This window comes from Sus scrofa, chromosome 4 (genome assembly GCF_054392235.1).
Source record: "Sus scrofa isolate SSC_HxYL_T2T_F1_AM1 chromosome 4, Sscrofa_HxYL_maternal_Yorkshire_Landrace_v2.0, whole genome shotgun sequence".
Taxonomy (NCBI): domain Eukaryota; kingdom Metazoa; phylum Chordata; class Mammalia; order Artiodactyla; family Suidae; genus Sus; species Sus scrofa.
In genome coordinates, this window is record NC_139386.1 from 103,933,730 (window position 1) to 103,960,276 (window position 26,547).

General features: G+C 50.5%; 11 non-coding genes across 11 annotated transcripts; 6 read left to right on the forward strand and 5 right to left on the reverse strand.

The window, feature by feature from the left end:
* Nucleotides 1-1,393: 1,393 nt before the first annotated feature.
* Nucleotides 1,394-1,465, forward strand: TRNAE-UUC (transfer RNA glutamic acid (anticodon UUC)). The gene has a single exon. It is a non-coding gene; the product is annotated as a tRNA-Glu (tRNA).
* A 3,441-nt stretch (nt 1,466-4,906) lies between these two features.
* Nucleotides 4,907-4,977, reverse strand: TRNAG-CCC (transfer RNA glycine (anticodon CCC)). The gene has a single exon. It is a non-coding gene; the product is annotated as a tRNA-Gly (tRNA).
* Nucleotides 4,978-6,467: 1,490 nt separating this feature from the next.
* TRNAG-CCC (transfer RNA glycine (anticodon CCC)) lies at nt 6,468-6,538 on the forward strand. Its single transcript has one exon. It is a non-coding gene; the product is annotated as a tRNA-Gly (tRNA).
* Nucleotides 6,539-7,758: 1,220 nt separating this feature from the next.
* TRNAG-CCC (transfer RNA glycine (anticodon CCC)) lies at nt 7,759-7,829 on the reverse strand. Its single transcript has one exon. It is a non-coding gene; the product is annotated as a tRNA-Gly (tRNA).
* A 1,489-nt stretch (nt 7,830-9,318) lies between these two features.
* On the forward strand, nt 9,319-9,389 carry TRNAG-CCC (transfer RNA glycine (anticodon CCC)). Its single transcript has one exon. It is a non-coding gene; the product is annotated as a tRNA-Gly (tRNA).
* A 3,442-nt stretch (nt 9,390-12,831) lies between these two features.
* TRNAE-UUC (transfer RNA glutamic acid (anticodon UUC)) lies at nt 12,832-12,903 on the reverse strand. Its single transcript has one exon. It is a non-coding gene; the product is annotated as a tRNA-Glu (tRNA).
* A 3,156-nt stretch (nt 12,904-16,059) lies between these two features.
* TRNAH-GUG (transfer RNA histidin (anticodon GUG)) lies at nt 16,060-16,131 on the reverse strand. The gene has a single exon. It is a non-coding gene; the product is annotated as a tRNA-His (tRNA).
* Nucleotides 16,132-16,906: 775 nt separating this feature from the next.
* On the forward strand, nt 16,907-16,980 carry TRNAN-GUU (transfer RNA asparagine (anticodon GUU)). The gene has a single exon. It is a non-coding gene; the product is annotated as a tRNA-Asn (tRNA).
* A 4,964-nt stretch (nt 16,981-21,944) lies between these two features.
* TRNAV-CAC (transfer RNA valine (anticodon CAC)) lies at nt 21,945-22,017 on the reverse strand. The gene has a single exon. It is a non-coding gene; the product is annotated as a tRNA-Val (tRNA).
* Nucleotides 22,018-25,287: 3,270 nt separating this feature from the next.
* Nucleotides 25,288-25,360, forward strand: TRNAV-CAC (transfer RNA valine (anticodon CAC)). Its single transcript has one exon. It is a non-coding gene; the product is annotated as a tRNA-Val (tRNA).
* An 817-nt stretch (nt 25,361-26,177) lies between these two features.
* Nucleotides 26,178-26,249, forward strand: TRNAE-UUC (transfer RNA glutamic acid (anticodon UUC)). The gene has a single exon. It is a non-coding gene; the product is annotated as a tRNA-Glu (tRNA).
* The last annotated feature ends 298 nt before the right edge of the window (nt 26,250-26,547 follow it).

A 26,547-nucleotide genomic window follows, 5' to 3' on the forward strand; every position in this document is an offset into this window, starting at 1 on the left:
TGTGGAAAACTGGCGTCAGAGAGAACTCCACGTTTCTTGACCTGAGTATGGGGGAGGGTGGAGTCGGTATGGACTAAGGGGAGAAAACAGCAGGTGTAGCAGGTTGGGGGCGGGGGAGAGCTGTTATCCACCCGCACTGGGGTCTGCTGGCCCATGGCGCAGCCAAGCCGATCAATTGACACCAGGTTGTGGTGAAGGAAAGTACAGCGTTTATTCCAGGGTGCCAAGCAAGGAGAAGGGCGGCTAAGGCTCAAAAGACCCGAACTCCTGGATGGCTTTCAGGGAAGTGTCTTTGAAGACACTGTGAGGGAGAGGGTCGTCGGGTGTGTGATCGGCTCCCAGGCAGTTCTCTGACTGGTTGATGGTGAGGTAACATGGTGAAGTTTCAGGAATCCTCATCAGCGGTCTTCTGGCTCTAACCGGGGCCGGGGCCTATAGTGCTCACCTTCTGCAGTTTCCATCTGGTGTGTGTTTTGGGGGGGGGGGGTCTGGTTTCTGCTAAAAACAGTTAAGGAATATGCGTCAAACATCGTTATCTATGTCCTTCAGGGAGGAACCACAGGTCCTGTGATCCAGCTATATGAGTGATTTATTGTTTTTTGTTTTTGTTTTTTCCCAATGCAATTCTTTATTTTCTACTGTACAGCTGATTTATTGTTAAAATTGTTACCGGTTCTCCTGCCAGATTGCTGCTCTTTGTCTCTGCATGTTCTCATTCCTCTAATCATTAATTCTTGAGCCAGACTTTTGGAAGTTTCCGAAGACAGAAGCTTTTTTGTTCTTTGGTTTGTTTTTGTATTTTTGTTTTTTGGTTTTTGTTTTAAGCAGAAATGGGGAACACAAAGGGATCGGTTAACCGAGACAGCCCATCCGGGGATTGCGCGGATTTAGGCCCAGAAGGAATCCAGTTCAGGACACTGGAGCCTTGCTTGAAAGGCCGCGTCTCGGTTCCTGCAGCCCCCTGAGTCCTTTCGGACGACCGAGATGCGGGGTCCCGGTGCTCGGCTCCTTCTCACCCCGGGCGCTTCCCGTCCCGCCTCCTCCGCGCACCTCGTCGGCTCCCCGGCCCCAGCGAGCTTCTCTCCTCACGCGGCCGCCGTGCAAAGGCGCGTCGCCAGGGCAGTTCTGAGGTGCGGCCGGAGAGAGGCAAATCGCCCGGGACTGGCAGACCCGGCGTGCCTCGCGGGCGCTCGGTGCGTCACCTGCGGGCTCCTTTTTTGGAGGGGCAAGGAAGGCATTTCCTTAGGAGAGGGTTTCTGGGACGACGGGTGACACCACCCGCCCCCCCGCCCCCGTCCCCTTGCCCCTCCCGCCGGAAGGGCCAAGGCCTCCCAGAGCGAAGGGAAAAGGTCCCTCTAGATAGAAGCAAGGAGAAAAGCGTATGCCCTCCAAGTCCCTGGTGGTCTAGTGGCTAGGATTCGGCGCTTTCACCGCCGCGGCCCGGGTTCGATTCCCGGTCAGGGAACCATTTTGCGCTGCCTGGTCCTCCCGCGGGAACCTTCCTTTCATCCCCGGATGTGTGCTGTAGTGTTCAGCTCCCGCAGAAGCCGGCAGACAGTAGCGGCCACCTCTCAGGGCCTAACCTTTAGGCACAAAGCTCTCTCTCTCCGTGTCTTCTGGGACCTCCTATCTCCACGCTGTAATGTGCCATGTGCGCCTGCATTATACCTTTGCCAGACCTCTCCAGAGAGGTGGGAATGCCTGCTTGGCTGTAAAGGTCATTCCCCGCTGCCCAGGCCCCCGCCCTAACCCCGCCCCCTTCCTTCTGACACTAGCAGGTGTAACTGCTTAAAAGCTTGGCATTCTTTCCCAACTTTGTAAGGGGTCTCTCTCTGAGTGACTTGCTGCCCGCTTGGTACGGGCTTACCTGGATTATGTGTCCTTGGGGAACTTCATATTACACGTCAGTATGTCACTTTCAGGTACGATCCCTCGTCTCAAAAATGTGTAGGACTGTGCCTTCGCCTCCCAACAGGTGGTACAGTTCTCAGAGCTTCTGAGTCTCTCTCTCCCGGATTATAATCTTCGGTTTCTCTCTCTCTCTCTTCTCCCCTTCTTAACTTGACTGTTAACAGAATTTCCGTCGAAATTTGTAACAAAGCAGATGTGAAAATGCAAATTAGAAAATGTTCTTAATCAAACAAAATGGAAAACACTACATACATGCACAAGGTGCCCGCAAAGCGGTCTTTAGAGGACAATACACAGATTGAATGCAAATTATGAAAATTAGGGTTGATCGCTAGTGAGCTAAATCTCCATTTCAAAAAGTTACAAAAAGAATAACAGCAGCAACAAAAGCAGATGGGAGCAGAAATTATAGAGAAATCTCAGGAATTTGAATGTTAGATATAAATTTACAGGAGAGAAAATGTAAATGGTTGCCTCTTTGAAAAGCCTACTAAAACTGACAAAGCCCTGTTAAGAGGAAAGAAGGAAGTCATTATCACTGTACTCGTAGACATGAGGAAACAATAAATGAGTACCACAAACACATAAGGCCAACCGGTGAAAGCTTTGAGAGGAACTGAACATATTCCAGTAGTGATTTTAGGGGAATGAACCAGACTAGTTCTACAAGGATTACATTTGTTGTTGTTGTTGTTGTTGTTGTTTAATCAGAGTTTTAAAAATATTCCTGCAAAGAAAGCTCCAGGACCAACCAAAAAGTTCACTAGAAGAAATGACTCCAAAACAAACAAATTCTAAAAGAATTAAAAGATGGCACATTTCTCCTACGTATAAATAAGTTTATGTTGAAACCAACCTCCCCCAGCCCCACCCCCGAGGCAATGGAAAAACCAGAAATCACAGGCCTGTCTTATTGCTTCAATTAAAAGAATACTGAAACCAAAGGCAGTACATTTTTTTATCTTTTGCTTTTTGGTAAAGCAAGAGAGATTTATTAAGGCATCGGAGGAGGACAGGCTGAGCTCAAGATGGCACCAGCCTGACTGTGAGGAGATGCTAGGCTCACAAAGGATCTGTGGCTGGAGTTCATGGTGGAAACTTGTGGCAGGAACAATGAAGAAGGAGGAGGGGAAGATCAAGGGATGGGTGGGGGGTCGTGTCCCATGACAGAGGGCAGTTAACCCTTGCAGGCAGTTGTTTTCTGCCAGGGCATTGTTTCTTGCTGCCCAACTTGAGCCTCCACATTCTGGGAAAGGGTGTGGATATTGTGCCAGGCTACACCCATGTCCGCAGCAGGTCTCCAAGGTGAACAGCCACATTCGAGGCGGGGGAGGAGGGTTCTTTCTCCATCCTCCTAGGAACCTAAAAGGCAGTACCTTTTTTAAATTATGAAAAAGTTGGCCTTATCCTGGGAAAACTGTTGGTCATCATTAGAAAAATCAGTTACGCTAATTTACTACATTAACACGAAAGAGGGACATCATAATTACTAAACTAGAAGACGCATTTGAAAAAAGTCGCCATCGTACCTTTAAAAAACAAACCAACAAAAAACCTGTTAGCATACTAAGAGAGAAGAGAACAGCCCTAATCTGCTAAAGGGTAGCTTCCAAAATAAAAACAAAACCAAACACATGAGAACCCTTCAGCAAACCTTATATGGGGTCGATGGTAAAATGCTGACTCTGCCCCACTCTTACCAATCAGGAACCATCAGAAATGCTCCGGCCACGTAGCTTCCTTCACCTTTGTGATGGAGATTTATCCAGTGAGGAAAGGCGAGAAAAAGAAAGAAAACATATAAGAAGTGAAAAACGAATACCAAAATTATGTACATACATGAAAGATGAATTACAGGAATTAGTAAGAGAATTGAGTTTACGTGGTATATACAAACTTTTAAAAATCAGAGAAACCGGACTAAATTGAGGAGTCAAGAAATAAAGGTATTAGAAACATTTTAAGTGCTCAACAATTATGCCATACAGATCAAATCACTTACACCGAAGGCGGGCTGGGGGTGGGTGGGGGGAGGGGAGAAGGGATGAAATACGAGCCGTACGTCCACCAAAACCAGAATCATTTCAATGTGGATTAAGTACCTAAACGCAAAATGAAACCTAAAATGATTTTAGCTGGTAGTATTTACACAGCAGAGTATTTCCATGATCTCAAGCGTAAGCAAGGATTTTTAAAATAAGACAAAAAGACCGATTCTTAAGGAAGAGACGGATGAGTTTGACTACATCCATCAAGCATCTCTGTTCGTTCATCAAACCACAGAATAAAGAGTAAAGACAAGTCACAGCTGGAGCCAGTGTACCTAACAGTCAGCACTGAATCAACTGGTGCTGAAGATATTCAATCAATTCTTACAAAACCAGAAGAAAGAGACAGACCTGCAGGAAAATCGTCAAGGTCTTGGGGGCGGCGGGGGAGGGGGGGAGGTGTCGGGGGGACTCTATAAGAGAAAAATCCAAATGGCTAACCAAAGTGTAAGGGTGTCCAAATTCATTACCGATAAGACATGTTAGAAGTGAGATCCCAATGACGAGACGTTACAGATTGGCGAAAGAGAAAGAGGAGCGGTAGAGGTAGAGAGATTGGGGGGGGGGGGAGCAAAGAATAAAAGAAAAAAAGAGGAGAAGGACGGTGGGGAGGGGAGAGGGGAACGGAAGATGGGGAGAAGGAGGCTGAGTAGGAGGTGGAGGGCTTTTGCAGGTAGAAAGGCACGAACCGGCGAGCGAGGTGGTCGCTGCAGGGCTCGCCAAATGCTGCTCCACGTAGGCGAGCACCTAACAGCCCCCCAAGGGCTCTGCAAAGTCTCGGCTTAGACGTCTTCTCCAGCTTGTCGTCTGCTCAGAACTACCTTGAGGATTTTAGTTCTCATTTTCGTCCTCCTTGCGGCCAGAACCACGAGGTAATTGGACTTGGAGTGTGCTGCAGGCAAGAAAAGAGCGGAGGAGCTGGAGCGAGAAAGGGGAGGTCGGCACCGTGCATTGGCCGGGAATCGAACCCGGGTCTCCCGCGTGGGAGGCGAGAATTCTACCACTGAACCACCAATGCCTTCCGCCGTGCTGGTCTTTGACGGCTCTCAGGGAAGAGCTCCTAGAGACACTGGAGAACGGTGGCGGGGAAATAGAGAGGTTCCAGAATGGGCCTCCACCATTGCCTTTGGAAGACAGAGCTGATTAGACTTGACAGGTGCTCGAAGCAAAGGCTTGCGAAGGCGACCTACGATCTGGCAACAGCATAAAGTGGGAGCATTCAAATGAAAATGTCAAAATATCCGTTTTGTCAGCTCACACCACAACTCTGAAAAAGGCTCTTTTCCAACCGTAGAACAGACCCCTGCAGGAAAACATCGGAAATTCATCCACATCCCTTGTTTATGACCCGCTATAGCTTCAATCGTCAACCTCACCTTCTTATCTTTGAGAGTCTGAGAAAAATCATCCAACCTGCTAAGTTAAGCATGTAAAATTCTAGTCCAGGAAAGAAGAAAGAAACAGAAGCGGAATCAGACTGGAATTAGAAGAAGGAAAGGGCCAGAATCAAAACAGAGATAATCAAGAAACACACTTTGGTCAATGGAGCCAGTTCTTTGTAACAGTTTGTTTGCTTGCTTTGTTTTGTTTTTAAACAGGAATAGTGAGTGAGTCAGTCTTGTAACCGTTATAGCAATAGTATGTATCCGCTTTATAAGGTGTTCACGGCATTTGGATGGATATGTGGTCTATCATAATTGTTAAAAGATTCATTAATACTAAGTTTGTAATCAATGCTTGATGATATGAGAGAATCTAATCTCCTAAACTGGACTCCGTGTGGTGCTGAGTTGTAGCCTTTGTGACTCTGAGACGCACATGAGGCATAGGCTATGGTATGTTTGGTTGTATAAGGAGCAGACCAATTTTTAGAAAAGTATCGATCGGTGAAGTGTTAACATATTAGTCCTCTCATGAAACTGAAATACAGAAAGATTTCTTCCCCAAGTTTTCCCTGGGAAAACTACACTGAAGAAAGGAACGTGGAGGGGTGGGGGGGGAGGGCCTCCCCCACACTTTGGGAGTTAGGAATCATCATGCCGTTTTGAAAGATAGCCGCTGCAGATGTGCAATCGTGCTTCTCTTGCTGAGAAGCCAAGCTGGGTGGAGGCTGAGTCATAAACTTGAGCTCAATGAGGAAAATGGCCATCACCTTGACCTTGGAGAGCTTTGGCTCTATCTGCCCTCTGGCCAACACCCAAGGCACACACACCACGCCTGGCCAACACGCTTTCATTTTTCACGTACATCACCCAGACCTACATTCATTCCCACACCTCTTTCTAAACTAAAAACCAAACGTGCGCTTTCAACTCACAACTCCTAATTCACAAGTCAATGCTTCATACGCATCTCCGAGTCACAAATGCTAAAACCCAACACACCAGGGAGTTCCCTGTCGGTAGTAGGACCATAGAAACTTGTTTTTCCAAAAAAAAAAAAAAAAAAAAAAAAAAAGCTTCCCGACACTCCTCCTGAAGGAACCTGGGCCCAGGGCCGCCAATCGAGGCATTGGTGGTTCAGTGGTAGAATTCTCGCCTCCCACGCGGGAGACCCGGGTTCGATTCCCGGCCAATGCACGGCGTTCCCTTTTCTTCGCCAGACAGCCCTCCCTTTCCATGGTCAACTTCCTCGGGCTGTGAAGGATAATCCGCTGAGATCTATCCTTGTCCTAAGTTTTGCCGAGAAAGACCAGTAAACTAGGACCTACCTCACCGGGAAGATCAGAGGCCCTACCACCTAGCATCTTTCATCTCCACAGGAATTCCTCTCCTCAAATGTCCCCCTCCCTGGGCCGCTGACACCTCCTCCACCGCAGTTTCTGTCCTTCAGTGACTTCATTTCTTGATCCTCACTCCGTAGCGCGAAGTAGTCCAAGGACAGGATAGGAGAAAGGATAATAGTAGCAATGGTTTTAATTTCAAATATGTCAAACCGCAGAGATCCAGCAGACACAAAGGGGGCCTCAAAGACATGCTATCTTCACAGCCTCGAAGGGCTGACCCCCTCATCTCGCCGACCCCACCCCATCCCGTTGAGACCAATACCATTAAATCTTCTGCTCCGGAATTAACTCAAGAGGAGTTGCCATTTTCCTCCCTATATCGACGCTGACAGTAGGGGAAATCAAGAACGATTGATTGTTGTAGATGAGACTGTCTGCTAGGAGACTGGCTTTTTATCTGGTTGTGTAATGGAGGTAAGAGTTGATGAATGGAAGACTGCAGGCATAATAAAGTGACGGTAGCAAGGGGTCATTGCATTGTTTTATGTGTGTGTGTGTGTGTGTGTGTGTGTGTGTGTGTGTGAGTGTGTGTGTGAGTGAGAGAGTGTGTGTATGTGTGTGTAATAGCACTCTTCATTTCTGGGGCGGGGGTCAGCCCTTCGAGGCTGTGAAGATAGCATGTCTTTGAGGCCCCCTTTGTGTCTGCTGGATCTCTGCGGTTTGACATATTTGAAATTAAAACCATTGCTACTATTATCCTTTCTCCTATCCTGTCCTTGGACTACTTCGCGCTACGGAGTGAGGATCAAGAAATGAAGTCACTGAAGGACAGAAACTGCGGTGGAGGAGGTGTCAGCGGCCCAGGGAGGGGGACATTTGAGGAGAGGAATTCCTGTGGAGATGAAAGATGCTAGGTGGTAGGGCCTCTGATCTTCCCGGTGAGGTAGGTCCTAGTTTACTGGTCTTTCTCGGCAAAACTTAGGACAAGGATAGATCTCAGCGGATTATCCTTCACAGCCCGAGGAAGTTGACCATGGAAAGGGAGGGCTGTCTGGCGAAGAAAAGGGAACGCCGTGCATTGGCCGGGAATCGAACCCGGGTCTCCCGCGTGGGAGGCGAGAATTCTACCACTGAACCACCAATGCCTCGATTGGCGGCCCTGGGCCCAGGTTCCTTCAGGAGGAGTGTCGGGAAGCTTTTTTTTTTTTTTTTTTTTTTTTTTTGGAAAAACAAGTTTCTATGGTCCTACTACCGACAGGGAACTCCCTGGTGTGTTGGGTTTTAGCATTTGTGACTCGGAGATGCGTATGAAGCATTGACTTGTGAATTAGGAGTTGTGAGTTGAAAGCGCACGTTTGGTTTTTAGTTTAGAAAGAGGTGTGGGAATGAATGTAGGTCTGGGTGATGTACGTGAAAAATGAAAGCGTGTTGGCCAGGCGTGGTGTGTGTGCCTTGGGTGTTGGCCAGAGGGCAGATAGAGCCAAAGCTCTCCAAGGTCAAGGTGATGGCCATTTTCCTCATTGAGCTCAAGTTTATGACTCAGCCTCCACCCAGCTTGGCTTCTCAGCAAGAGAAGCACGATTGCACATCTGCAGCGGCTATCTTTCAAAACGGCATGATGATTCCTAACTCCCAAAGTGTGGGGGAGGCCCTCCCCCCCACCCCTCCACGTTCCTTTCTTCAGTGTAGTTTTCCCAGGGAAAACTTGGGGAAGAAATCTTTCTGTATTTCAGTTTCATGAGAGGACTAATATGTTAACACTTCACCGATCGATACTTTTCTAAAAATTGGTCTGCTCCTTATACAACCAAACATACCATAGCCTATGCCTCATGTGCGTCTCAGAGTCACAAAGGCTACAACTCAGCACCACACGGAGTCCAGTTTAGGAGATTAGATTCTCTCATATCATCAAGCATTGATTACAAACTTAGTATTAATGAATCTTTTAACAATTATGATAGACCACATATCCATCCAAATGCCGTGAACACCTTATAAAGCGGATACATACTATTGCTATAACGGTTACAAGACTGACTCACTCACTATTCCTGTTTAAAAACAAAACAAAGCAAGCAAACAAACTGTTACAAAGAACTGGCTCCATTGACCAAAGTGTGTTTCTTGATTATCTCTGTTTTGATTCTGGCCCTTTCCTTCTTCTAATTCCAGTCTGATTCCGCTTCTGTTTCTTTCTTCTTTCCTGGACTAGAATTTTACATGCTTAACTTAGCAGGTTGGATGATTTTTCTCAGACTCTCAAAGATAAGAAGGTGAGGTTGACGATTGAAGCTATAGCGGGTCATAAACAAGGGATGTGGATGAATTTCCGATGTTTTCCTGCAGGGGTCTGTTCTACGGTTGGAAAAGAGCCTTTTTCAGAGTTGTGGTGTGAGCTGACAAAACGGATATTTTGACATTTTCATTTGAATGCTCCCACTTTATGCTGTTGCCAGATCGTAGGTCGCCTTCGCAAGCCTTTGCTTCGAGCACCTGTCAAGTCTAATCAGCTCTGTCTTCCAAAGGCAATGGTGGAGGCCCATTCTGGAACCTCTCTATTTCCCCGCCACCGTTCTCCAGTGTCTCTAGGAGCTCTTCCCTGAGAGCCGTCAAAGACCAGCACGGCGGAAGGCATTGGTGGTTCAGTGGTAGAATTCTCGCCTCCCACGCGGGAGACCCGGGTTCGATTCCCGGCCAATGCACGGTGCCGACCTCCCCTTTCTCGCTCCAGCTCCTCCGCTCTTTTCTTGCCTGCAGCACACTCCAAGTCCAATTACCTCGTGGTTCTGGCCGCAAGGAGGACGAAAATGAGAACTAAAATCCTCAAGGTAGTTCTGAGCAGACGACAAGCTGGAGAAGACGTCTAAGCCGAGACTTTGCAGAGCCCTTGGGGGGCTGTTAGGTGCTCGCCTACGTGGAGCAGCATTTGGCGAGCCCTGCAGCGACCACCTCGCTCGCCGGTTCGTGCCTTTCTACCTGCAAAAGCCCTCCACCTCCTACTCAGCCTCCTTCTCCCCATCTTCCGTTCCCCTCTCCCCTCCCCACCGTCCTTCTCCTCTTTTTTTCTTTTATTCTTTGCTCCCCCCCCCCCCCAATCTCTCTACCTCTACCGCTCCTCTTTCTCTTTCGCCAATCTGTAACGTCTCGTCATTGGGATCTCACTTCTAACATGTCTTATCGGTAATGAATTTGGACACCCTTACACTTTGGTTAGCCATTTGGATTTTTCTCTTATAGAGTCCCCCCGACACCTCCCCCCCTCCCCCGCCGCCCCCAAGACCTTGACGATTTTCCTGCAGGTCTGTCTCTTTCTTCTGGTTTTGTAAGAATTGATTGAATATCTTCAGCACCAGTTGATTCAGTGCTGACTGTTAGGTACACTGGCTCCAGCTGTGACTTGTCTTTACTCTTTATTCTGTGGTTTGATGAACGAACAGAGATGCTTGATGGATGTAGTCAAACTCATCCGTCTCTTCCTTAAGAATCGGTCTTTTTGTCTTATTTTAAAAATCCTTGCTTACGCTTGAGATCATGGAAATACTCTGCTGTGTAAATACTACCAGCTAAAATCATTTTAGGTTTCATTTTGCGTTTAGGTACTTAATCCACATTGAAATGATTCTGGTTTTGGTGGACGTACGGCTCGTATTTCATCCCTTCTCCCCTCCCCCCACCCACCCCCAGCCCGCCTTCGGTGTAAGTGATTTGATCTGTATGGCATAATTGTTGAGCACTTAAAATGTTTCTAATACCTTTATTTCTTGACTCCTCAATTTAGTCCGGTTTCTCTGATTTTTAAAAGTTTGTATATACCACGTAAACTCAATTCTCTTACTAATTCCTGTAATTCATCTTTCATGTATGTACATAATTTTGGTATTCGTTTTTCACTTCTTATATGTTTTCTTTCTTTTTCTCGCCTTTCCTCACTGGATAAATCTCCATCACAAAGGTGAAGGAAGCTACGTGGCCGGAGCATTTCTGATGGTTCCTGATTGGTAAGAGTGGGGCAGAGTCAGCATTTTACCATCGACCCCATATAAGGTTTGCTGAAGGGTTCTCATGTGTTTGGTTTTGTTTTTATTTTGGAAGCTACCCTTTAGCAGATTAGGGCTGTTCTCTTCTCTCTTAGTATGCTAACAGGTTTTTTGTTGGTTTGTTTTTTAAAGGTACGATGGCGACTTTTTTCAAATGCGTCTTCTAGTTTAGTAATTATGATGTCCCTCTTTCGTGTTAATGTAGTAAATTAGCGTAACTGATTTTTCTAATGATGACCAACAGTTTTCCCAGGATAAGGCCAACTTTTTCATAATTTAAAAAAGGTACTGCCTTTTAGGTTCCTAGGAGGATGGAGAAAGAACCCTCCTCCCCCGCCTCGAATGTGGCTGTTCACCTTGGAGACCTGCTGCGGACATGGGTGTAGCCTGGCACAATATCCACACCCTTTCCCAGAATGTGGAGGCTCAAGTTGGGCAGCAAGAAACAATGCCCTGGCAGAAAACAACTGCCTGCAAGGGTTAACTGCCCTCTGTCATGGGACACGACCCCCCACCCATCCCTTGATCTTCCCCTCCTCCTTCTTCATTGTTCCTGCCACAAGTTTCCACCATGAACTCCAGCCACAGATCCTTTGTGAGCCTAGCATCTCCTCACAGTCAGGCTGGTGCCATCTTGAGCTCAGCCTGTCCTCCTCCGATGCCTTAATAAATCTCTCTTGCTTTACCAAAAAGCAAAAGATAAAAAAATGTACTGCCTTTGGTTTCAGTATTCTTTTAATTGAAGCAATAAGACAGGCCTGTGATTTCTGGTTTTTCCATTGCCTCGGGGGTGGGGCTGGGGGAGGTTGGTTTCAACATAAACTTATTTATACGTAGGAGAAATGTGCCATCTTTTAATTCTTTTAGAATTTGTTTGTTTTGGAGTCATTTCTTCTAGTGAACTTTTTGGTTGGTCCTGGAGCTTTCTTTGCAGGAATATTTTTAAAACTCTGATTAAACAACAACAACAACAACAACAACAAATGTAATCCTTGTAGAACTAGTCTGGTTCATTCCCCTAAAATCACTACTGGAATATGTTCAGTTCCTCTCAAAGCTTTCACCGGTTGGCCTTATGTGTTTGTGGTACTCATTTATTGTTTCCTCATGTCTACGAGTACAGTGATAATGACTTCCTTCTTTCCTCTTAACAGGGCTTTGTCAGTTTTAGTAGGCTTTTCAAAGAGGCAACCATTTACATTTTCTCTCCTGTAAATTTATATCTAACATTCAAATTCCTGAGATTTCTCTATAATTTCTGCTCCCATCTGCTTTTGTTGCTGCTGTTATTCTTTTTGTAACTTTTTGAAATGGAGATTTAGCTCACTAGCGATCAACCCTAATTTTCATAATTTGCATTCAATCTGTGTATTGTCCTCTAAAGACCGCTTTGCGGGCACCTTGTGCATGTATGTAGTGTTTTCCATTTTGTTTGATTAAGAACATTTTCTAATTTGCATTTTCACATCTGCTTTGTTACAAATTTCGACGGAAATTCTGTTAACAGTCAAGTTAAGAAGGGGAGAAGAGAGAGAGAGAGAAACCGAAGATTATAATCCGGGAGAGAGAGACTCAGAAGCTCTGAGAACTGTACCACCTGTTGGGAGGCGAAGGCACAGTCCTACACATTTTTGAGACGAGGGATCGTACCTGAAAGTGACATACTGACGTGTAATATGAAGTTCCCCAAGGACACATAATCCAGGTAAGCCCGTACCAAGCGGGCAGCAAGTCACTCAGAGAGAGACCCCTTACAAAGTTGGGAAAGAATGCCAAGCTTTTAAGCAGTTACACCTGCTAGTGTCAGAAGGAAGGGGGCGGGGTTAGGGCGGGGGCCTGGGCAGCGGGGAATGACCTTTACAGCCAAGCAGGCATTCCCACCTCTCTGGAGAGGTCTGGCAAAGGTATAATGCAGGCGCACATGGCACATTACAGCGTGGAGATAGGAGGTCCCAGAAGACACGGAGAGAGAGAGCTTTGTGCCTAAAGGTTAGGCCCTGAGAGGTGGCCGCTACTGTCTGCCGGCTTCTGCGGGAGCTGAACACTACAGCACACATCCGGGGATGAAAGGAAGGTTCCCGCGGGAGGACCAGGCAGCGCAAAATGGTTCCCTGACCGGGAATCGAACCCGGGCCGCGGCGGTGAAAGCGCCGAATCCTAGCCACTAGACCACCAGGGACTTGGAGGGCATACGCTTTTCTCCTTGCTTCTATCTAGAGGGACCTTTTCCCTTCGCTCTGGGAGGCCTTGGCCCTTCCGGCGGGAGGGGCAAGGGGACGGGGGCGGGGGGGCGGGTGGTGTCACCCGTCGTCCCAGAAACCCTCTCCTAAGGAAATGCCTTCCTTGCCCCTCCAAAAAAGGAGCCCGCAGGTGACGCACCGAGCGCCCGCGAGGCACGCCGGGTCTGCCAGTCCCGGGCGATTTGCCTCTCTCCGGCCGCACCTCAGAACTGCCCTGGCGACGCGCCTTTGCACGGCGGCCGCGTGAGGAGAGAAGCTCGCTGGGGCCGGGGAGCCGACGAGGTGCGCGGAGGAGGCGGGACGGGAAGCGCCCGGGGTGAGAAGGAGCCGAGCACCGGGACCCCGCATCTCGGTCGTCCGAAAGGACTCAGGGGGCTGCAGGAACCGAGACGCGGCCTTTCAAGCAAGGCTCCAGTGTCCTGAACTGGATTCCTTCTGGGCCTAAATCCGCGCAATCCCCGGATGGGCTGTCTCGGTTAACCGATCCCTTTGTGTTCCCCATTTCTGCTTAAAACAAAAACCAAAAAACAAAAATACAAAAACAAACCAAAGAACAAAAAAGCTTCTGTCTTCGGAAACTTCCAAAAGTCTGGCTCAAGAATTAATGATTAGAGGAATGAGAACATGCAGAGACAAAGAGCAGCAATCTGGCAGGAGAACCGGTAACAATTTTAACAATAAATCAGCTGTACAGTAGAAAATAAAGAATTGCATTGGGAAAAAACAAAAACAAAAAACAATAAATCACTCATATAGCTGGATCACAGGACCTGTGGTTCCTCCCTGAAGGACATAGATAACGATGTTTGACGCATATTCCTTAACTGTTTTTAGCAGAAACCAGACCCCCCCCCCCCAAAACACACACCAGATGGAAACTGCAGAAGGTGAGCACTATAGGCCCCGGCCCCGGTTAGAGCCAGAAGACCGCTGATGAGGATTCCTGAAACTTCACCATGTTACCTCACCATCAACCAGTCAGAGAACTGCCTGGGAGCCGATCACACACCCGACGACCCTCTCCCTCACAGTGTCTTCAAAGACACTTCCCTGAAAGCCATCCAGGAGTTCGGGTCTTTTGAGCCTTAGCCGCCCTTCTCCTTGCTTGGCACCCTGGAATAAACGCTGTACTTTCCTTCACCACAACCTGGTGTCAATTGATCGGCTTGGCTGCGCCATGGGCCAGCAGACCCCAGTGCGGGTGGATAACAGCTCTCCCCCGCCCCCAACCTGCTACACCTGCTGTTTTCTCCCCTTAGTCCATACCGACTCCACCCTCCCCCATACTCAGGTCAAGAAACGTGGAGTTCTCTCTGACGCCAGTTTTCCACACACCCCACATCCAATTAGTCAGGAATTCCAGTTTTCTCCTCTCTCAAGCATGTGGTGTGGACATTGACCTACACCCGCCCCCTTTCTGCTGTATCGCTATTGTGGTCGGGATCATTCTTTGTGGGGGGAGGGCTCTACCTGAGGATCCAAGCCTGTTTGGTAATACTCCCGGCCTCTGTTGGCTAGATGCCAGGGGGAAACCTTCCGTTCCCCCTTCCCTCAGTCCTGACAATAAAAATATCTCCAGTCAAGGCCTAGTGTCACAGAAGGGGCCGGGAGTGAGGGTGGGGGCCCAAACTGCCCTCGAATGAGAACCAGCGATGTGCACAGTCGCTCCTATTCCTGGTCTCTGAACTTGTGCAGGGGACTCTCGGGATCAGGGCGCAGGCGTGGATTCAACTCGGCCCCCCTGCTTCACTGGACGCTAGAATTTAAGATTTTCATCTTGAGATGGGGGCGGGGGGCGTTCTGCCATGAAGCCTCTTCTTTGGATCTGTCCTCCTACCTAAGCAGCCTCTTTTGAGCATGCCCACGAGGGCCAGCCAGGAAGAAGGCCGGGTCTGCTCGGTGAGGTTCCTCTCGCCCCTTCTGGATCTTCACGCCTCTTGGGGTTCAGCCTGCAGAGAAGCTTTCCGGGCCGCTTTATTCGAGCTTCCCCAGGCACCCCAGCGGAGGAGGTGCACCGGAAAGAGTAGGGCTTGATTGTGGCGCCAGACGCCTGGGGCCGCACCTCCATCCCCACTAGCGCAGGCTTGCGGGCTCCTGGAGAGGAGATCCCGTCCGCCCGGGACTTCCCCACTGCGTCAGCTTGAGCTCCCGAGACGCCCAAGCCAGGAGGGACACCTAGAGGAAACCCCTTCCCCACTTCTGTCCTGGCCACGAGGGACACCGCAGCAGTCCTGACTGAGAAAGAAAGGCCGTGGATCCTCTTATTGGGTAGGCGGAAGAAAGGTCAAAGGGAAAGATCAAAGAAAAGTCCTATGAGGTTTCAGGATCTATAGGTCCCACGAAGTTACCTCCTCTGGAACCGCTGTCCTCTCCATGACCGGCCAAGGCCAGTGGAGTCCTGGCTCTAGTCTGGCCAAGTAGACAAAACAGACAACAAGCACGTGGTCTGTCCGGGGCACTGGTGAGTAGGCAACCAACCCCTAGTGTTCGCATTTGGGAAGACTTGAACTTCCCTAGCCGCGATTTCCGCGCACTTCAAGGACGCAACTAACTGAATAATCTTTTAATCTTCCCAACTGCTCTTACTTGAGGAAAGGCTCGATCGGGTGTGAAGCAGAGATGATAACCGCTAGAGTAAGGAAAGCAACTATGGATGAGAATGTCTTTTTTTCTGCCACCCCCCCCCCTAAAATTAATTGCACTTTCCCAGGTAGAGCCCCCAGGTTGGGCCCATTTTACTTTCGACGCACAGTTGGTGGAACCTAAGAGGAGTCTAGGAGGTTCACGGGTGAATATTTTTAAAGTATGGCAGTCATTTTCATTTAAGCGTTGTATTGGGACTTGCCTCTGTGGAGTAGCCCCGAAGAGAAACCTCTTGCTTCAGTCTCCTTCTGCTCAGACAACGGAGTGGAGAACGTCGCCAGAGGAGTGCCCTGCGGGGCTTTGGTCCCTTCTCCAGACCTCCTGGCGGACCCGGGGGGCCCAGGGAGAGCAGTGCTGCTCGCGCCCCGCCGCGCCCCGCCGCGCCCCGCGGCTGTGCAGGATTTCCAGCGGGAGTAAAAAGGTAGCAACCGCCACAGGGAGCGAGACGAGAGTGCCGTGACTCGGATTCGAACCGAGGTTGCTGCGGCCACAACGCAGAGTACTAACCACTATACGATCACGGCGCGCCACCGTGCCTACAACGGCGCGCGCCCGGGCTCCAGCGATGTTGAGGTAAAACCGTTCCAATTACTGCACTGTTTCCTGGACAACTGCAGGTGTTCGTAGTCTTCTCCCTTTCATGCCTGCCCTCCGTTTTCCACTCCCTTCCTCTCGGGTGGATGATAACACCAAACGAAACCAAAGCAAACCCAACCCAACGCCCACCCCTCATCTCCCTAAGTCCGGCACGTGCCTCTCCACAGGCCTCCTGGAAAGTCTCCTCGTCCTCGTTCCCGCCTCGCCGGCTTCCTTCTCGCCTCTTCGCTCTTCCTCGCTTTGACCAACCCTGTCCACCCCCTGGGTCCGGCTCCCGCCTCACAGACCGCGGCCGAGCCGAGGGAGGTCCGAGGCGAGGGAGGTCGGCGCCAGCGGCGCAGACGGTCGGGTGAAGGCGGGGCAAACGGGGGCGGGGGTTGGGGCGTCACCGAACCAAACCGGGCGTTCAGTTCCCCTGGGCCCCGCCCGGCTCAGTCCCGGGGCGTCTCCGGGGCGCTGGCGTCTGCGGCGGGTGTGGAGCAAGGCGCGGCGGGCACGCTCGGCTGACCTTCTGCTTCGGGATCGCCCGACGCACGGCTTCCAACGCAGGACCAACACGCTGCGTGGGCTCCACCTGCCCGGTTTTCCCAGGCTTTGGCGCCGTGGCCGCGGTCCTGCGAAAGGCGCGTGGCTCCGCCTAGCGTGGAACGAGTGCGTGCTCTCCGAGGGGGATGGGAGAGGAGGAGAGGTGCAGGGGGGAGTGTCTCTGTGGCGCAATCGGTTAGCGCGTTCGGCTGTTAACCGAAAGGTTGGTGGTTCGAGCCCACCCAGGGACGCTTGGGCCACCTATTTTAGGAAAGTGAACGCTCTGCCCTTCTTTCCGCCCTGCGCATCCTCTCCCGGGGGAAACCCGCAAATCCTCGAAAGAGCACAACTGTCATCGTTACTCCCTGAGTTCCTTGTAACAAAGGAGTTGCTTCCGTCATTTGCTTGCACCTACTAGTAGTTATCTAACCCTTTCCATATACTTTTCAAGTTGCTTCTATGATGTAACGGTTGCAAATCATGCTGTAGTCATCCTTCTCGTACACAGATCTTTGGCCCTTTATGCAAGTACTTCTATAGTGAAGAGTTCTGGAAGAGCAATTGCTCTGTCATAATGTTTACGTGGTTTGTATATGACCCCACTTCGGCTCCATTGTTGGCTTATTGGCGACAAGCCTTTCTTTTGTTCCCTTAGCGACTGTTTTAGGCTCAAGAGCACACACCTGTAACCACAGCCGGCCTTCAAGTGAGGCCATGCCTCTTCACAGTTCTCTCCTGCTGGTCTTTACGCTATTGTTGCCGTGCATCTTACCTTGCATATGTTATAAACACCACAATCCATCGCTGTTACTTAAAAAATAATGATCTATCCCATGTTTCCAAAGAGATTTAAATGGTAAGAAAAATCTTATGTATTTTCCCATACAGATACCTTTTCTGTTGTCTGTCATCCTTTTGGGAACATCCAGATTTCCACCTGGTGTCACTGGACTTTCTTTCTTTCTTTCTTTCTCTCTTTCTTTCTTTCTTTCTTTCTTTCTTTCTTTCTTTCTTTCTTTCTTTCTTTCTTTCTTTCTCTCTTTCCCTCTTTCTCTCTTTCTCTCTTTCTTTCTCTCTTTCTTTCTTTCTTCCTTTCTTTCTCTTTCTTTCTTCCTTTCTTTCTCTCTTTCTTTCTTTCTCTCTCTCTTTCTTTCTTTCTCTCTCTCTTTCTTTCTTTCTTTCTCCCTTTCTTTCTTTCTCTCTTTCTTTCTTTCTTTCTCTTCCTTCCTTTCTTCCTTTTTTTTTTTTTTAACATTTCTTATAGCGTGGGCCTGCTGGTGATGAATTCTTTCAGCATTTGTATGTCCATAGATGTCAGTTTTGAAAGACATTTCTTGGGGAGGAGGTACGGAATTCTACACTGACTCCCTCCTCCTCCCTGCCCCCTCAGTCCTTTAAAGGTGTTGTCTCCACTGTCTTCTCACTGGCACTGCTTCTGCTGAGAAAGCTGACATAATCTTTATTTTTGTTTTCTGTATGTACATGTCTTCCCTCCCTGACTGGTACGGAGGTAGTTTTCTTTTTCAGTGGAGTTGGGCGGTTTAATTATGATGACTAGCTGTGGCTTTCTTCCTGTCTCTTGTGCTCATGTGGTTCATTTGGCTCCAGCGAAGACTGGCCAGAATGATTCCGGATTTCATCCTGCCAAGCAGCCTGTTTATTTGAGGGGAGAAAAGCCACCAGTCCCAGACACTCATTCCTCTTCCCTTATCTCTCTGGACTGTGTTTTTGTTTTCTTTGGATGCATGCAACCCAATGACTGGTTTCCCTCCTGTACCACTAGGGTGCATTAACATGACTGTAACTGTCTGTCTATCATTCCTTGACAGTGTTGGGCTATTATCCAAAAATTACACCAGCTGAGACAAATTGTTGTTGGAACCACCGAGTCCTGCACCTCCTAATGCATCTTGTGCAGACCTGGATCCTTCGAGGTTTTGCCTCCACCTTCCCTTGGTTGTTCTGTGGAATCTCATTAGCAAAAATGAGCTCTTTAGCTTTTACGTTCTGAATATGGTAGGACATTCCCTCCCTCCCTCCCTCTCTCCCTCCCTCTCTCTCTCATTTGAGAGAATGTGCCTGCGTCTGTCTGTTTGTCCCTCCTACTCTACACTGCCCCCAGTCAATACCTTTTTAAAATAAACAGGTGTCTCAGAAATACAGCAGGTCTCCGGTGACAGTTCCTTGCTTCCTGGGGCTTCCCATGTATCTTATACTTCTTCAAGTGACATGATGGCTACGTTCGCCAATATCCCGTAGAGGAACCCACACCTCCTCTTAACCTGCTAAGCGGTGGCCACTCTGCAAGCCATAATAATATCTGGCAGCCTTGTAGCAAGATGGTGCTCTGCTCTTTCTATCTGAATTAGGAATTCTCCAGGCAAGGATTATACATTAATTAACCCAGTTTAGTATCAGTCAATGAACATAAAGAGAACAATAGGTCCTAAAATTGCAACTTGAGCTGAATCATAATAGAGAAATGCACCTTAGAATCATATATTGGATGGTACCTAAAAAAATGTTCACTCCAAAGTTGTAAGCGAAGTCATTAAGTATTCTAAGAATTATGAGACTTAATGTTTGGTTAAAAGATATGATGTAGTGTATTTATTTTACTAGAATGTATAATTTTAAAATGTTTAAACTTACATATGAGCACTAAGGTTTGCTGTGGGGCCAGTAAAACCAGAAGAGGAAATTTAGGCAGTTCAGGGTCATGAACATTTTGAAGAGAAAATAAATCCAAGATGTGTACATGCTAGAATGCTGGACTACCAGTAGAAATTCCCCAACCTGTGTGAGGCATACAAGGGGCCCTCTTCAGAAGTACAGCATGACACGATTATGCCATCATGTGTCAATTATTAGAATTTTTGAAGTCTTTAAAAGTGTATTTCTTCTTTGAGTTATCACTGACGACCACTGATTTATCTAGAGCTAAACTGTTTGTTTGCTTCTCCTGTGTTACATGTCACCAAGAAAGAAAGTTCGCGGAACAAACAAACAAACAAACAAACAAACCCCACAGTGGATGCCATCCGCTGGGGCGCTGGAACAAGAAGCCGAAGAGACTACCCCACTTTGGAGAGAAGCATAACAGAAAAGGTACTGCATACCAGGATGCTCTGTCTGCTTGGACTCGGACTGGAAGGTCCTTCCCATTTCTGTCAGGTGGGAGCCCTCGGTGCTCCCTGCAGGGCACAGAGAGACAAGCAAGAGCCAAGGGGCACCTGCCGTTTCCTGAAGCCTCTCTCCCGAGGTAGGCGAGGTAGGCGCTTCCAGCCCTCAGGCTGACCCCAGACCCCGCTGCCCACCAAGGCAACCGGCAGTTGCCCGGGAGGCGGCGCGCGCGGGGGGGGGGGGGCGGGGAAGGGTGGGGGGGTAGGCAGCGGGTGTTGGGGGGGATGGATGACAGCCTAGTCGTGTTCCTACAAGCACAGGGCGCCGCCTGGCCTTGCTCTGGGGAGAGCCGAACACAACACCTTCAGCCTGAAGAGAACGGATTCCAGGTTTCCGAAGAGGCGAGAAGGGCCTTCTCGTGAGGACAAAGCCTTCCCCTGGCCTTGGAGGCCGGGTCCCGCAGAAGCTGGTTCTGATAGAGACACCAAAGGGAGGCAGCAACGGCGGCCCGAGCAGTGATCTTGACGTGAGGTGTCTGCAAGTTCCTCCAAGTGGTGTCCCAGTTCATACCCAGGGAGAGAAAGTGAGCAAACAAAGGTGGGAAAGTGTTAGGTGTGCGATTGGGTAGGGAATGGACGATGCTAGCATCTCAAATGTTCTGTACGTTTCAAATGCTTTCTGTTTTTGTTTCCTGAATGGGTTTTTGGAGCTCAAGTTCCAGGCTGCCTTTGGATGAAAAAAAAAGTCTGAGCCGTTAGGTTTCTGAGATGAAGGAAGAAAACAGTGGCCCGGGGGCGCATCGCCTCTCGTCCCCCTTCCGTTTCCCCGTTTCCGCATCAGGGGTCATGTCACCAACGCAGGGGTGATGTCCCCAATCCCGAGGCCATCCAGCGATAGGGACCCACACGAACTGAGCTGGTCACCTAGGGTTCTGTGCATGTGGGCCTCCTGGCAAACCAAACTCCCCGTGTTCAGGAAGATTTGCGGAAGAGAACTGAGGTGGCAAAAAAACCCCCGCTTTCCTGACCGGGAATCGCACCCGCACCCGGGCCGCGGCAGTGAAGGCGCCCGAAATCCTAGCCACCAGACCACCAGGGAGCCGCAAGCACCTGCGACCCCCCCCCCAATTCCCGCCCTTCCGGCCCCCCCCCCCCCCGCGTCCCCAAATTTGACCTCTCCAGTTGAACCTTGCCCCAGCAAAGGGTGAATTTCTGGGGAGGGCAGAACACAAAAGGAGGCGATGCCCAGCACCCGGAGGCTGCATGCGTCTGTCCAGGGTTCCTAGCCCCTTGTCCTGTTGCTCATCTTCCTCCCCTTCTCCTGGCCTGGGCTTCGCGTCGGGCTCCGAGGCCAGGCCACGAGGTCAGCCGGCTGGGCTCCACCCTGGTCTAGCCTGAGCTCTTCTGGGCAGCGGAGCCAAGAAGAGCGGAGCCCTTTCCGACCCTCGGGCTCCTCCGGACCCTGGGGCGGCCGACTTGGCTCTCAGCGGGGGACGGGAGCCGATTGCTCTCCTGCCAGATCTTCCAGACCCACTCCAAGGGCTCTCCTGATAACAGGCACAGGTACGGGGTCCTTTTCCTCCGCGACCAGCTCAAGCCGTGGAGCCAGAAATCATTCTTCTACGTGTCTTTAGGGAGTTGGGCTCGCTCTCTTTTGTTCTGTCACGCACATGAACGTGTTCCGTCCGAAAGTGTGCTGTGGGGAGGGAAAGCCACGTGTGCTTCCCAGGGATGAACTTCTTGGTTTTCGGAGACAGTAGCACGTGTCCACGTGTAGAGGAGATAATAGGCGCCAGACGAGAAGGCCAGAGCATTTCCAGATGTAAAGACCCGGCCTCCTCCGGTGCCCTGGTTGGACTGCGTGTGGCCTCGTGTCCAAAGTGACTCAGAGCAGAGAAAGAAGGGCTGGTTGCGAGTGCTGAGTTGGTCTTCAGGCAGTAAGGGAACTCCTCCCCAGTATCGTGGGGATGGAACATGCAGCTGCGAACGCTGCCACAACTCAGCCCCCGGCCCTCTTTTAGCTTTGTCACTGGGACTGGATGGTGGGGGGGTGGGGGCGGAAACGACGGGAAAAAGAAAGGTGAGCAGGCCTCTGTTTCCGCCCGGTTTCGAACCGGGGACCTTTCGCGTGTGAGGCGAACGTGATAACGACTACACTACGGAAACCCGGCGGGCGCGGGAAGCGCCCCGCACATCCGTGAAAAGCGTCGGTCGCTCCTGCCACCACCATCCTGGCCGCCGATCTTTCCAGTTGAAGAATGAACCCGGAAGCACCAGCAACAATCCCCTGGAGCAAGGAGACTGCGGCTCCTGAGAAGCCCTCGCTTAGTGCTTCCCGCCTCCTTCCAAGCGAGGCGTCGGGACCCCGCCGTCCGCCGTTTCCAGTTCCACAACTAAGCGCCCGAGGGCAGGAGTCGCCCCCTCTGACTCGCCAGCTCCCCGAATTTCCACTTGTTCTTTAAAATGGATTCTCTTTCCTTGGTGAACAAGATTTCTGATTTCCTTCTTTTTTTTTTTTTTTTTTTTTTTTTTTGATTTCCTTCTGATTTCTCATGGCATCCATATTCTGAAGAGCTCGAACCTATCATTTGAAGTTCCTCTCTGATGATCTCAATATCTCAGTCACCAGCGAGTCCGTTTCTACGTTTTCCTCCCCCATCCCACCCCCTTGGCTCCTGTTCCTTTGTAATCCTAGACTATTGTGGCTGTATGATGAACCAACCTGCTGTGTGAAAAATGATGGACAGTTTCCTGACGCTATTTTTCTCTGAAGATCGTTCCCCCTCTCCCGCAGCAGGCAGCGGAGGGGGCAGAAGACCTCGAGCCAGTCCTTGACTAAGCTGACTTGCGCTTTGTTTGCCCTCAGGGGAAGTCTCAGTCCAGAGCTCGTTTGCTCACATTGCCATGCTGAAGGCAGGGAGGGCTCCGACCTGAGACCTTGAGCTGTTTCCTTGCTTGGGTCCCTCCTCTTGGTGAATTCTGAACTTGAGTTTTGATCTCCTTACTAAGGAGATACCGCGATACTGCTGAAAATTCCACTCTCTCACAGCCACAAGCTGCTTGCCTTCACAGCCTCTTACACGTGCACACGGCTTAATTTGCAAAGGTCTTCAGGGGAAATCCCGAAGCAAGCATCCGGCTCCCGCATCAGCCCCCTCCAGGATCTTGGCGCCTCAGGTCTGAATCCTTGGACAGCTCCGCCTTTCTGTGTCTCCATTTCCTCCTCCCCCTCCTCTTCCTCCTTCCTTTTCTTCTCCTTCTCCTCCTTCTCTTCTTTCTCATCCTCCTTCTCTTCTCTTCTCTCCAGATTTACCAGAATATCTCAAGGGTTGCTGTGTTCCCTGACCCTCAGCAGCTGCCTCTTCTGCCCCCAGCCCCAGCTTTTCAGTTGTCTGTGCCTTGCCGAGAACTGGCACATTGCCCTAAGGGGGAAAAGTAGAGAATCCGGCTCATTCCAACGAGCTTCTCCTCCCTCTAGAGCTGACCCTGTGGGTCCTTGCTGCATCGGTATTTCTCCAAAGACCTCCAACGGCATTCCTTTAAGCCAGATTTTATGTAGCTGTTTTCAGGGCGGATGCTGGTTGCCCGCAAGCACTCCCTCATAACCGAAAGAGGCAATCTTCTCTAACTTCGAGATAAAGAATATGGCCCTCCTTTGATCTTACAAACGAAACAAAGTTAAAAAAGAAAAAAAAAAAGCAGCCAAAAAGGCTGGATCCTCTGGTGCGTATTTGGACTTTTCTTGTAACACCTAAGACAAGTCTGCTGTATATGCATAGCTCTTGCGAGAAGCAAGTGTGAAAGATTGTCTACCAGGAGCTAGAGAATCCTCATGCCTGTCCAAGGTCCAAGGATCTGATGAAGATGGACCCAGTGCCCCTGCTGCAGTGCGATCACCGTCAAAATGCACCAGTTTTCCAAATGCTGGTCACTAATGGGGGGAGGGGAGATGAAATCAACTAAACCACTGAACACTCCCACTTTATTCTGTGGAACATTGAATGTCAGCAGGGGTACAGTGAGATGTGGAAACAAAACACTTAATCCCGACAATAATTACCGCTTTCCCGGAGCTCTACTGTGTGACCAGCATTGTTCCTGAGTGCTTTACGGTGTGATAACTTACTGTGTCCATGTAACCGCCCTGGTAAGATAGTGAAGGACATCACCACCCCTTGTTGCAGAGAAGAACACTGAGTGAGGCACTGAAAACCCAGGCTCACCTTTCTCAGAGTCCCACCCCAGGGATGGTGAGAGCCAGCACTCAGCCCCGGGCAGGTTGCCTCCGGAGCCCCTCCCCTTGGCCATGATGCTCCGTGGTAACCGAGAAGACAGCCACGAAGATTTGCATCCCCTCCTTCTTGTCCAAGGTTTCTAAGAGAAAAAGAAAACCAAAAAGAAGGCCTGAACACTCCCCAAACTATGTAACGAAAATGCAGAGGAATAGGGTGTTTGTTCTAATAGGTGAAATTAAGCTGCCCTTATTTAAAAGGAGGAGGAGGAGGAGGAGGAGGAGGAGGAGAATCTCAGAACCAAGGAGGGAGAAGTCCTGTAATCGTTCCTGGGTTCTGCATCTTCAGGATCTTCAGGTAGCTAGGCCCTGAAACCTTAGCGGTCACATAAGAGCCTCATGGCCTGATCTTCCTACGAATTCAACACAGACCAAAAACCTTGGATGGGCCTGCCTTGATGTTCGATATTGTCAAGGAGCCAAAGTCCTAAAACATCACCTTTGCTTTGGTACCTGCTACAACGCGAGAGTGTGGCGAAGGAATCGGACGTTGCAAGTCCAATAGAATGAGCCACGCGGCAGGACCCGGAGACCCCACCCCCACGACTTGGCAGGGGTGGACACCTGAGAAGCACGGCGCTGAAAGGGCTTTCAAGAGAGGAACACTGGGATCAGGGGGCGCGGAGCAGTGGAGGGGGCGGCGGAGGGCGGGACGGGGGGCGGGGAGAGATCATCCTACGGTTTCCTGGATTCCAAGCGCCGCATATTCCCGAGAGTGGAGAGCACTGACAGCCGGCTTCTCCCAAAGGGCCACCGAGGCGCGGGTCCGCTGTCCCGGCGGGGCGGCGTCTACACTGTTCAGGAGCGGGGTCGCCCTGGATCAAACGCAGCACCTCCCGCCCACCACCACCTGGCCGCCTCCTGCGGCTTCCCGAAGCTGGGGAGTCAGCCGTGGCGACCCCTGCACTCAGGCCCGTAGCTGCGGATCTGGAGACCCTGCGTTGGGTGTATGACGGAAGGAAGGATCCTCGCTTCACGGGAGGCGAGGAGACCTAAAGAACCAGGGCCTCTCGGGAGCCTCCCCGAGAGATCGCTGGAGCTCCCAGCATTAGTCCTCAGTGCATTGAAAAAGTCGGTGGTTGGGACCGCGGTGGCCAAGACCTACGGTTTTCACAGATACAGCGAGGGAGAAGGGCGCGGTTTCGGTTTCCGTAGTGTAGTGGTTATCACGTTCGCCTCACACGCGAAAGGTCCCCGGTTCGAAGCCGGGCGGAAACAGCCCACGCCCTCTTTATTTACTTATTATCTATTTACTTTTCCTCCTTTCCCCCGAAATTTACATTCCATTCAAAAAAGTGAAAGGGGCTGAGGAGTGCGGCAACCTGCGTAACTGCACTTTCCTTTCCCCAAGACACTTGGGAGGAATTCTGTTACTACTACCTGGGAAGGAGCGCTCCTTACTCTGCTCTGGGTCACAGTGGAGACCAGGCCACAGACAGTTAGTCCAAGGAGAACGCGGGACAAGGCCGACCTCGGGTTATCTTTACAGATCCCCTCGCCTTCCCACCTGGCACCTAAATCTCTACGTGCTGACTCCTACTACGTCTCTGAAAACCAAGGAGGTCATCCCCGTGAAGCACACTGGACTTTGCCAGCCCCCAGCGCACATGCGGAACGCGGTCATTTGCGTGACAGAACAAAAGAGACCGAACCCAAATCGCTACCGGGGGACCGGCGAAGGGACGGCGGGGGGGGGGGGGGTCCGACCCAAAGACGCGTCGATGACGATGTTCAGGCTGCACGGTTCGAGCTGGTCGCGGAGGAAAAGGAGTCCGTACCCGTGCCTTTACCAGGAGAGCCCCTGGAGTCGGGTCAGAGCATCACCTGCTGAGAGCCGAGTCTGCCCCAGACTCCTGAGGAAACGGAGGCTCAGAAAGAGAGCGCAAGGGCCGGGTGCCTCGCACAACTGCCCTCAGTCCCGGCCCGCTGGGAAGCATCTCCTTTCTTGCCCTTCGCACCTCAGCAATTTGATCTTTGACATCACGCCGTGTTTACCAGGAGACGCTAGGCCCCTCCACCCCCGCAGCCGCCCTGTTCCCTGGTGGTCTAGTGGCTAGGATTCGGCGCTTTCACCGCCGCGGCCCGGGTTCGATTCCCGGTCAGGGAAGCTTCTTTTCGCAGCATCTTCACCCAGGCCCGCAGGAGGCGGAAGGTGCGACGCCCTCGTCGTCCCCCAGTGATGTGTGATAGGTGTTCCAGAGGGAGGGCTCCTCTCCCGGCTGGGGGCGGGGGCAAGGAGAAGAGAGAGTTGGTTGAGTCCTATCTAGTCTACCCACAGAGAGGTAAATTCGGGTGTACCTGGTGGGTGCAAGAAGAAAATTCCAGTGGATGGTAAGGGTGAATCTCCAACAGTTTCGAGGTTCTAGGGACTTCTAATCATTGACAGACGTACGCATGATCGGACC